Here is an 11,634-nt window from a genome sequence, read left to right on the forward strand (position 1 = left end):
TATATTTGTAAATAGCCCGAAAGTCAAATTAGTATAAATATGACCTATGGCAAACCCTTGAGCGTGTGTGTATCATTGTGTAGTTATTATTTTGTATAGAGTTATTTTGTGTAACTGATGTACAAAGCGTAGCAGAAGCTAAGAGAGAGATAGAGAGAGACACAGTGTGTGTCTTTGTTGTAACCACCGTCAGGCGAAGATTGAGAGCAAAAGGTCATGGCCTCTGTGTTCATCTATTGTATTCCTCTCTACATAGTGATAGTTGGAGTTTGGGGACTCCCGTGGTTTTTCCCGTTTTCGGGTTTTCGACGTTAACATCCAATGCATTCTCTTCTATCTGTGTAGCTACTTCCATTTCTCCATTTGTATTGTGTTTGATTATCATTAAGTGATCTAAGTCTCGGTTGTGGCCGAAGATTATCCCGCATAGTTCTTGTCAGTGAAGGGGGGACGAGATCACATGTCTCGTTCCTGGAGAATGCTTGCATCACTTCAACCCATCATGGGTCATTACCAGCTTCGGAAAAATTTCCCGACTTCCGAAGTATTGCCACCTTTATCATAAAGACATAGTGATATGCCATGTAGTCATTGTAGCTGAGTTAGCTGACTACATTCTTTACACGGGTGGACCGACGTGGTTGTTCACTTCGTTAATGTTTTCTCGACTCCTCCTGTCCTCATGATAGAAACATCCAATCCATTGTACTCACTGTCTGGTGAGTGAGCCGATTCGTTTCCATCTGAGTCTTTGTACTCATGCATTTTGGCTCTGCCTTTGTCCAGTTTCGGACTTGGTCACGACATGCTTTGGTCGCTTGGGGGCTCGTGCGGTCCACTCAATCTAGTTGAGATTGGACTTTCCTCTGTTGTGAGCCATAGTCGATCATCCTCCTCTGAATTTATGTCGAAGTTTGTTCCTATCGGATCAGATGGAGTTGACTCGACCATGTACCAAGATGCCGATTCGTCAAATATGACATCTCTACTCACTTGAGTGAGTACCCTATGAGGATACATTTCTCCGACTTGGGATCATGCATTCATTAGATAGACGGCCATGTTCGCCGCTTCAGCCTAGTACGAATTTGGTAGATGTTTCTCATTCATCATCAACCTTGCCACCTTGAGTATGTGTTGGTTCTTTCATTCGGCTATTCCGTTCTATTGAGGTGTTTGTCGGCAAGTGAACCCCCGCCGGATTCCTTCTTGTATGAAGGCTTTGGAGAAGTACTCTTTCCCGCCATTCGATCGAAGGCATCAGACGTACCGACTGGTTGCCTTTTCAACTTCGTTTTTGAATTTCTAGAAGTGGGAAAACACTTCGCACTTCTACCGCATAAGGAATATCTAGGTGTGCTTGGAGAAGTCATCGATGAACGTCACATAATACCAGTGTCGTGAAAATCCGTCAGTAAGTGTAGATCGTGAGGCAGAACCGCCGAGGTTCTGGACCCGAAGGATTTATGGCTTAATGCTTAATGCACTTTAAGCTTAAAGATGAGAGATTTCCCTCTAATAAGAGTAAATTGGTAGTATAAGAGATCTAATAATAGTTAATTAGATTTATGCATAAGCAAATCTTCGAGTAGGAGATTATGTGAGATTGAATAATACTTAATTATTCTTATGAGCAAGAAGTCTTAGAGTAAGCAAGCATGAATAACACTTAATTTTACTTATACATAAGAAAAGTTTAAAGGAAGAGATCATGAGAGAGGAAAGTTCATGGAAAGCTTTTTATTACTAAATCATCACTATAATGAATCTATTTTGTTACATGATTTTTTTTCTATCCCCGTTTAGGGTATAAGAGTATGAGAGAGGAAACATAAATCTTTCCTTCTTCAAATCCCCTCCCCCTCTCTCTTAAAATAAGCTCTTATTTATAGGTTTAGGATTGCTTGCTTACCTCCTTTCTTTCTTTTTCCCAAAAGTTTCTCTATATGAGTCGAGTTTCCTTTTTATCACTATTTCTGTTTAGGACATGCAAGCTACTCTTAGAAAGCTATTTCTATATCCATCGCTAGCTTTTCTTTTCCTATCTTTTTCTCTATTTTTGTCTACTTTCGAAAACCGCTTCTAACTTTTTATCATTTCATTTATTACTATAGTTGATTTAACAACATTAGTTTATTTGGACTACTATTTTATTCTCTTTTGAGGGTGGTTTCACACTATGTGTCAAAAACATCATGACACCGGCAACCACTGAATGTTGCCCTCTAAGATAGTCCCCACACATCTGAATGTATCAGATCCAGAGTCCCTTTACTCGCGTTTCTCTCCTTTGGGAACGATTGTCAATGTTGTTGACCAAATTTGCAGGCTTCACACACGCCTGCAATCTTCTTCTTGGTAAAGGACGGGAATTCAATGACGATTGCATTCCTTTCACCTTCTGGTGATTGATGTGGCGTATCCTTTTGTGCCACATCTCCTTATCGGCATTGGCTCCATGGCCCTTGACAAACATTGTCGATTTCATCTCGTGAGAATCCTCCTCTCTTCAACCTTCTCTTTGACCACAAGCGATAATTCATCCTTCCTTTTCTATGAAGTATTCTTCGTTGTTGAATAGAACTTCATGTTAGGAATATGTCCCTCATGTGGGAGGAGCCGACTGTTCAACTAAGTAAGAGACGACAGTCGAAGACCTGGACAATCGACTAAGAGAGAGTCGATTGTAGATGATCGAAGTCACTAGTCGGGCCGACCAGATGGTCAACGACAAGGTCAACTAGTCGGACCGACTCAACAATCGACATCGGAGTCGGTTAGTCGAAACAACTAGTTGATCAGTCAGCTGATTAGCGACTGTTACTATTATTATTAGATAATAATAATAGCAGACATATTTGTAAATAGCCCATACTGTGTTGAGGTATAAATACCTCTAGGGAAAAACTTTAGTAGTGAGAACATAAGATGTCTAATAGAGTTTTTTTGTAGTTGTGTGCAGAGATGTGTGTGTATGTGGCACCATAGTTGTGATGCCAAGAGCCCTATGAGGTTGATACGCTTTGTTTGAAGAGTGTTGTAATATGTTTTATCTCTATATATTCTCTGATATAGTGGATCTTTGTTCCCATGGTTTTCGCCGTTTAGGGTTTCCATGTAATACCTGTGTGTTGTGTATACTTTGTCTATTTTGTTTTATGTTTCGACATTGTACATTTCAGTGTAGCTCATAGAAAGTAGTGGCCACCATCAGACAATGCATAGATGTCAGTGTCCTACAACATGTGGCGAACGACACAAATAGTTATGAGATGTGGCAAAAGTTGACAGGGCTATACGAGACGAAGAATACCCTGAACAAGACATCTTTGATGAGCAAGATCGTATTATTGAAGTATGGGGATGAAGAGCGTATAGTCGAGCACATAAACACATTCATGGGGTATGTAAACCAACTTGCGACAACCATGTTTCACCTTGATGATACTATGTAGGCCCTGTTGTTGATGTGCACATTGCAGGATATTTGGGAGAACCTGGTGGTGACTCCCAACACCTCATCTCAAGAAGAAAAACTATCTTTACAAGTGGTATGGACAAGCATCTTGAATGAGGAGACAAGGAAGAACAAGGGTGTCCTATCCCAGTTGGAGTCAAATGTGGCTCAACATGCCAGCAAAGGAAGAAACAGACAAAGAAGTCCATAGAGGAGAGAAAAGTCGCATGCCAGGCCCAAGTCCAGAGGTAAGCTTACATGCTTTTACTGTGGAAAGCCTAGACACTTCTAGAAGGACTGTCGACACCTCAAGAAGGATAAAGGCGCTTCGAAGGATGTTGAACCCAGAAAGATTTCTGAGGAGACGGGTACATCAGCCATTGCCACAAGTGAAGAGGAGATCTTGTTCATTTGTGAGCAGCAAGCAAAACTCTTGCAAGTGAAGAGTGTACCTGGGTAATCAACTCGGGTGCATCCTTTCATATAACTCCCTTGAGAGAGTTTCTCAACTTACATAGCCGAAAATCAGGGCTATCTGAAGATAGGAGATAATGAAGAATTCAAGATAGTCGGCCTCAGAAATGTATGTTTAACAACGTCGACTAGTTTTTGGCTAAATCTGAAGGATGTTTGGCACGTGTCTGATATCAAGCTGAATCTGATATTGATTGGAAGAATGGACGACGAAGGCTACAGTGGTAGCTTTCAAAATGGCAAGTGGAAGTTTTGTAGGGGGAACTTCATAGTGGCCCATGCATCGAAACAGGGCACATTGTATATGAATGGTGAGTTATGGTAGTTGACTTGAATTGTGAGTTATTGCATAAGAGGCTCGGCCACATGAGTAAAAAGGAGATGCACATCCTAGCTGGCCAAAAACTCCTTCCAAAAGTAAAAGGAGTGCACTTGGAGAAGTGTGTCAATTGCTTAATTGGAAAGCAGAATAGAGCTGCATTTTACACGAGACCACCAAGGAGAAGAGAAGCTACAATGAAACTAGTACACACGGATCTGTGCTATGTAGATGCTCCATCTCATTCTGGTAGATAGTACTTTGTGACTTTCATTGATGAATACAGTCGAAAGTTGTAGGTTTTGGTACTAAAGTCGAAAGATCAATTGTTGTCGTTTTTTAAGGAGTTCCAGGCAAGAGCCAAAGGAGAGTCATGTCAGAAGTTGAAGGTTGTCCGAATCGACAACGATGGTGAATACAAAGGGCAGTTTGAAGAATATTTCAAGGCCCAAGGTATTCGAATCGAATACACTTTTCCAAAGGCCCCTGAGTTGAACGGGCTTGTAGAGAGGATAAAATGGACGATAATGGAGAGAGTAAGGAGCATGTTGTCACATGCTAAGCTACCGAAATCATATTTGGGCAAAGGCGATGTACACGACTATTTATCTGATCAATGGATCTCCCTAAGTGCCATTGAAATGTGATGTCCAACAGAGTGTGTGGATAGGAAAGGATATCTCCTACTAACACCAAAGTGTGTTCAGATCAAGAGTCGGCAGGAACATCCGACCTTGAGCCGACAACGGGAAGCAAGAGATACCCACTTAGAGAAAGGAGAGCACCAACTTTATATGCTAGTCAATACATCCTCTTGACTGATGATGGTGAGCCTGAGTGCTATGATGAGGCCATGGCTAATGAGCACATAGGGAAATGGCTGAGTAAAATGCAAGATGAGATGGACTCCTTGCACGAAAATTACACCTACGATCTGGCAAAGCTACCAAAAGGTAAGAAAGCACTCACAAATAAATGGGTCTACAAGGTAAAAACTGGAGAAGTTGACAACACACCCAGATATAAAGCCCACATTGTGGTGAAGGGATTTCAACAAAAAAAGGTGTCGATTTTGACAAGATATTCGCTCCAGTTGTGAAGATGACATCCATCCAAACTGTTCTGAGCATAAATGTGAGTATGGATCTGGAGATCGAATAGTTGGATGGCAAAACAACATTCCTACATGGGGAGTTAGACAAGGAGATCTACATGCAACAACCCGAAGGATTTGTGGAGAAAGGGAAAGAGTACCTGGTGTGTCGACTAAAGAAAAGCTTGTATGGTCTGAAACAAGATCTGCGCCAATGTTACAAGAAGTTCAAGTCCCTCATGCTAGAACATAGGTTCCAGAAAAACACAAGATGATCATCGTGTGTTTGTAAAAAGGTACAATGAAGGTGACTTCTTAATCCTCTTATTATCTGTGGATGACACGTTGGTAGTCAGACAAGATACGAGGAAGATCGGGAGCTTGAAGAAAGCAATAGGCAAGTCATTTTCCATGAAAGATCTTGGACTGGCCAAACAGATTTTGCGGATGCACATAGTTCGGGACAAAACTAAGAAAGTGTTATAGGTGTCACAAGAGAAGGATGTGACAAAGGTCCTAGAAAGATTTAACATGTCAGAAGTAAATATGGTCGGTTTTGCGTTGCCGACAAACTGCATGATGAATGCTAAGCAATGCCCGATGAGCAAGAAGGAAAAGGTTGAGACGAGGAAAGTATCGTAAGCCTAGGCCATTGGCAGTTTGATGTATGCTATGGTTTGTACGAGACCAGGCATAACATTTGTTGTTGGAGCAATAACTTGATATATGAGTAATCCAGGAAGAGAATGTTGGGCAACTGTTAAATGGATACTCAGGTACTTAAAAGGCATGTCAAGGTTGTACCTCAGGTATGGTGTTAGAAAGCTTGTACTCGAAGGTTTTACCGACTTGGACATGTTGGGGGATGTAAACTCAAGTCGATCAACTTCTGGGTACGTGATGACCTATGTAGGGGGGAGCAATGTTGTGGAAGTCAAGATCATTGTAGTCAGAGTTTGAGGCATAGTTGGTGAGTTGTCGTCTTGTGGAGGCTGACTCACTCTTCTTTTTGTGACTCTCTACCTCGTAGTGGCCAAATTTCCCACGGTATCCACTCTGGATGGAGTTTTTTTAATAACCAAGTCCGGCATGATTGTTCCCCCTTCTAACAGTCCCTCCCACTCGCGTGTTTGAAATGTCTTGCTAGTAGTAGAAATTGTGTTCTCGAGGTTGCTCTTGGTTGTGTTGGCCTTACCAAAATGGCACATTTCTTGCCATGTAAGAAGTCTATTACTAGTCAAGAGGTCATCAATCTTGTTATGCGGCAAGTATTTAGGCATCATGGTCTGCCGGATGATATTATTTATTAGTGATCGTGGTCCACAATTCATCTCAAAGTTTTGGAAGCACATGTTCAAATTTCTCCACATTTCGGCTAAGCTTTCTTCGGGCTTTCATCCCGAGACTAATGGCGAAACTGAGCGTACCAACCAAACTTTGGAGCAATATCTTCATTGTTTCATCATCTACCAACAAGATGATTGGGTTGATTTTTTGCACTTCGCTGAATTTGCTTACAACAACTCAATCCATTCTTCTACAAGATATTCTCCATTTTTTGCAAATACGGGTTGTCATCCTCAGTGGACGATGAATGCGCATCCAAACATTCCTACCAACCCTGCTGTTGACGATCATCTTAGTCACCTCCAAGAAATTCACGCTACCATTCTCTAGAATTTGCATGATGCTCGAGTTACACATAAGCGGCTTGCAGATCTTCCTCGCCTAGACTCCTCCTAAAACTTTCCGTGTTGGGGATCATGTATGGCTTCTCCAACACAATATCAAGACCACTCGACCTTGTAGTAAAATGGATTACCAAAATTTTGGCCCTTACATGATCACTAGTAAGATAAGTGATGTTGCGTTTTGTCTTGGCCTCCCTCCGCACATGCGTCTTCATCCGGTGTTTCATGTATCCCTTATGGAACCTTACACCACAAGTTCAATATTTGGCCGTCTTACAACACCCCCACCACCTGTTGAGTTCTTAGAAGGACCCGAACTTGAGGTTGTTGCCATTCTCGATTTTAAAATCGTGCAAAACACGTTGTATTACTTGGTTGATTGGTTAGGCTATACCCCCAATGATCGAAATTGGGAACCTTTAGCAAATCTTTCCAATGTCGTGGACATGGTGACCACATTTCATCGCCAATATCCTCATAAACCAAGTCTTAATACAAATCCTACATCCTACGACCCGTGAGACATGTCCTTGAAGAAGGGGGATAATGTCATGATGACACTCACATTATGCCTTGAGAGGATTTGAACCCACGACCTTGTTATAAACAAGGCAAATCCTTAACCATTGTAATAATATGTTTATATATTTACTTTTTAGAATATAGAATCTAATATCATAGGAATATTCTATATTACTCTACATTCTAGAATGACCTAGAATATTCTAAAGTGTTCTACATACTAGAACCTTCTAGAATACTCTAGAAACCTTCTAGATTACTCTACATTCTAGAAGGACCTAAAATATTCTAGAGTGTTCTATATTACTTATAAATAGGGATCTATAAATCATTCCAAAACTAAATTGGTTCAACACCATTCTATATCACTCTATGGCCTACTCTTTGTAATCAGTTTTACATTGCAATATAATATTTGCCTTTCGATTCTCTCTCTCTCTCTCTCTCTCTCTCTCTCTCTCTCTCTCTCTCTCTATCTCTCTCTCGACAATACCAAGATATTTAAAGCTTCGAACAAATTGTATATGTTCACCTCTATATGTGAGCATAGGGTAATGATGAGGTTGGATTGTTTGCACTACCACCATTTTTGTTTTCTCCACGTTCACTGGTAGTCCACTACTATGGCAAAATTCTTCTAATACCCCTAAGTAAATTTTGTATACTATCAACATCTTATGAGAAGAGTACCACATCATCTACATATAGAAGCAATATGATAACATGTTGCATCAATTTGGGGGCATTCAATCATTCTTCTCTTGCAACCTTATTCACCACTTCTTCTAATTTATCAATACATAAGCCAAAGAGTGTGGGTGATACTGGACATCCTTGCTTGACCCCCATGTTACTTAAAAAGGGTGTTGAGAATCCACAATCCATTTCTAGTTGCCATTTAACGTGTTCATATAGGCGTGCAACAACAAATCGGTACTCTAATGGCATGTCAATCTCTACCATTCTATTCCAAACCTCACTTCGTGGTATGACATCAAAAGCATTCTTAAAATCAATAAAACAACACTAAAGTGTTTTTCCTTGTAGTCGACTCTCTTCCATGATTACTCTCAATGTGACCAAATGATCCACAATGGAGTGTTTTGGTCTAAATCCTACTTGCCCAAGTGCTCTTTTGCTTATACTTTCAGCCCCCATGTGCTTATCTTTTGCTCCATAATAGTACTATATAATTTAGCAATAGTTGAGCTCACCATTATTGTACGATAATTTGATACTTGATTCTAATCTCTGGCTTTAAATATTGGTTTAATCCAATTCATAAGCCAATCATTTGGAAATCCTTGTTTTATAGCTTGCTCTATCATTGTCATTATCTAATGACGAGTATGTGGCATTGTCCATTTTAAAAGCTCACTTCAGATGTAGGTTGCATCTGCTGCTTTCCCACTCGCCATCTTCTTTATTCCCTTATTGACATCATCAATATTGATACATGTAGTGGATAGTGTTTCAATTTTCTCAAGCATAGGAGCCACACCTTCATGCATATATAGCCTTTGTACATAGTCTAACATCTCTTCATTTGTAAAGTGGCCTTTCACATCTTCTTTCTTACCCTTCAGTTGTCCCCATTCTAATTTTGGTTTGAGCTTAAACATGTTTTTCTTTTCATCTCATGCATTTGGAAATATCTTTTTGTCTTTCTCCTCACTACGTTCTTATATAGGTCGGATGATACGTCTCTTTTCATCTTTCACTCCATGGCATCTATTGTTGAAATGTGGAATTGCAAGGTCTAAGTACATTGGCCTGTGGTCTGAGTCCAGAGATAGAGAACTAACTTTAAACACATTCACCCATGATAGATCACATGCCAACATTAATATGTACTCAACCACACTTCCTCCACCTAAGGATGGTAAACATGTGAGCACATTTGTCAATGGGAATTCCTTTATACCATTTAGGATAATCAAGTTTCTGCAATTTAACATATGTATCAAAAGTTTTCTATAATCTAACATGACACAATCCTCTGAGTCATGAAACAGACAATGTTCTACTACATTTTCTTTAAATGTCTCCACATTTTGGAAATTTCCAACTCTTGCATTGAAGTCTCCCAGAATTAAAACTTTACCAATCTTCTTGAATGAATGTATATCATGGCATAATTCTATAAAAGGACCATCACAATCTAACCCAAACCTACTGTAGTAGTTTGAGTCTTTGTGAGGAATATATCATGCAACTATATTAAACTTCTCTTTCCCAAAATTAACCTCTATCCATATGTATCTCTTATAGTCATCATATTTGCAAACTTTGATAGAATTATCTAAGCTCTCATGGTAGATACATGCTATCCTAGCACACCCAACATTCCCTTTGGAGTGAGGCCATATCGATTTTATGAGGTAACTGTCTATCTTAGGTATACGTTTTGCCTCATGCTCCCATGTTTCAGCAAAAATATAATATCCCGGCACACCCAACATTCCCTTTGGAGTGAGGCCATATCGATTTTATGAGGTAATCGTCTATCTTAGGTATACGTTTTGCCTCATGCTCCCATGTTTCAGCAAAAATATAATATCCATACCTTGAGCTACATCATTGAGTCCTAAACCCTTATTCCATGGACATCCTCTACAACTCCAAAACATTACTTTCAATCGTGAAGCACTTATAGTCCCATAGATCGTTGCTTGTTGTGCCTTTTGATTTGGTTTCCTAGATGCATATGCTTGCCTTCTACGATTTTGCTCTTGTGGAGTTCTATCCTACATTACAAAAAAACTTGTCCCTTTTAAGTACACCTTACTACTATCTAGAATCATTTTCCTTTTACGTTCATCAAAGATTGTACAAACAATAGCTCAAGATGACTTTCCGTCTAGTTGCTTTTTGCTAACCCTATGTGCGGCATATACAATAACATCTTGCATAGCAAAGTGATTTTCAAAGAATTTCATTATATTCGCTCCAAGAGATAATGCATTCTCAGTATCATTCTCTTGCATACCTCTAATGACAATATTATTCTTTCTTCTTTCGATTTCCTATTGCTCATTTGCATCTAACACATCCATGGTATTAGAATGCCTTTGTGTGATTTTCAATGTTTCTTTCAAGAGAACATCTTTCCACCTTGTCATGATCACCTCTTCCTTCCCTTCAATTGTAGATTTTATTTCGGCATTTGCCGTCACTAAAATCTCTTTCTCTGCTTCAAGACTCAACATTTTTGTTTCTATTTCCAGCATCCGATTATTTTGCATTTGAATAGTCATGTTCTTCATTGCATGTAGTTCTTCACACAAAGCTTTAATCTCCAATTTTTGAATTTCCATTGTATGTTGAAGAGTTAATTCTTTCTCCTTATAACCATACATTTCGCTTTGCATTTGCATCACTGTCTCTTGCAATGAGATATACATAGCTGCCATCTTTTCCATTGACAAAGTATGCATTTGATTGTTTGGGCTTTCAATCACATCATCATTGACTTTTACTCCTCAAGGCATATTTACTATTAATAGAATGATAGAAGAAGTAGAATGTACCTTTCAATCGATTTAGGGTTTCAAACTCTACCTTGAGTTTGAAGAACCGCAGGGCAAAGAGGGCTGCTGACAAAAAGAGAGAACACAATGTATATAGAAAACAAGGAAACTAAATTAGCAAGGAGCAAGAGTGAACCAAAATTACAAAGACAAGGAAAGGTTCTTATGTACTCACCTTCTCTCTAAGTTCTCTCACTAGAACTGCCTCTTGGGAAAGAGGTGGAGTCTTAACTATTTACTGAATGTCTGTCATAGGACATTAACTTGTATGACACGCTAGTTACTATACAAGCAAGTGTGATATTCAAATACTTGAGCATCCTAGAGTGTGTTCCCAGAGAATGGAAGTTGAGTTTGATTCTCAACACGCCCCTTCAATCAGAACTTCCAGATGATAGATAGTTGGTTTAGGGTAGTCTTCAATTGTGGATGGTCGACTCACTCTTGTATGTGTTCCCACACAAGGGAAGTTGAGTTTGATCTCAACAATATTGAAAGAAGACCATTTGACAATAATATATAAACAAGTCATTACATGGGAAAAGCAT

The sequence above is a fragment of the Azolla caroliniana genome, unplaced genomic scaffold (genome assembly GCF_043228905.1).
Source record: "Azolla caroliniana isolate FFs.n. ecotype wild unplaced genomic scaffold, voAzoCaro1.0.p SCAF_13, whole genome shotgun sequence".
NCBI classification, from domain to species: Eukaryota; Viridiplantae; Streptophyta; class Polypodiopsida; order Salviniales; family Salviniaceae; genus Azolla; species Azolla caroliniana.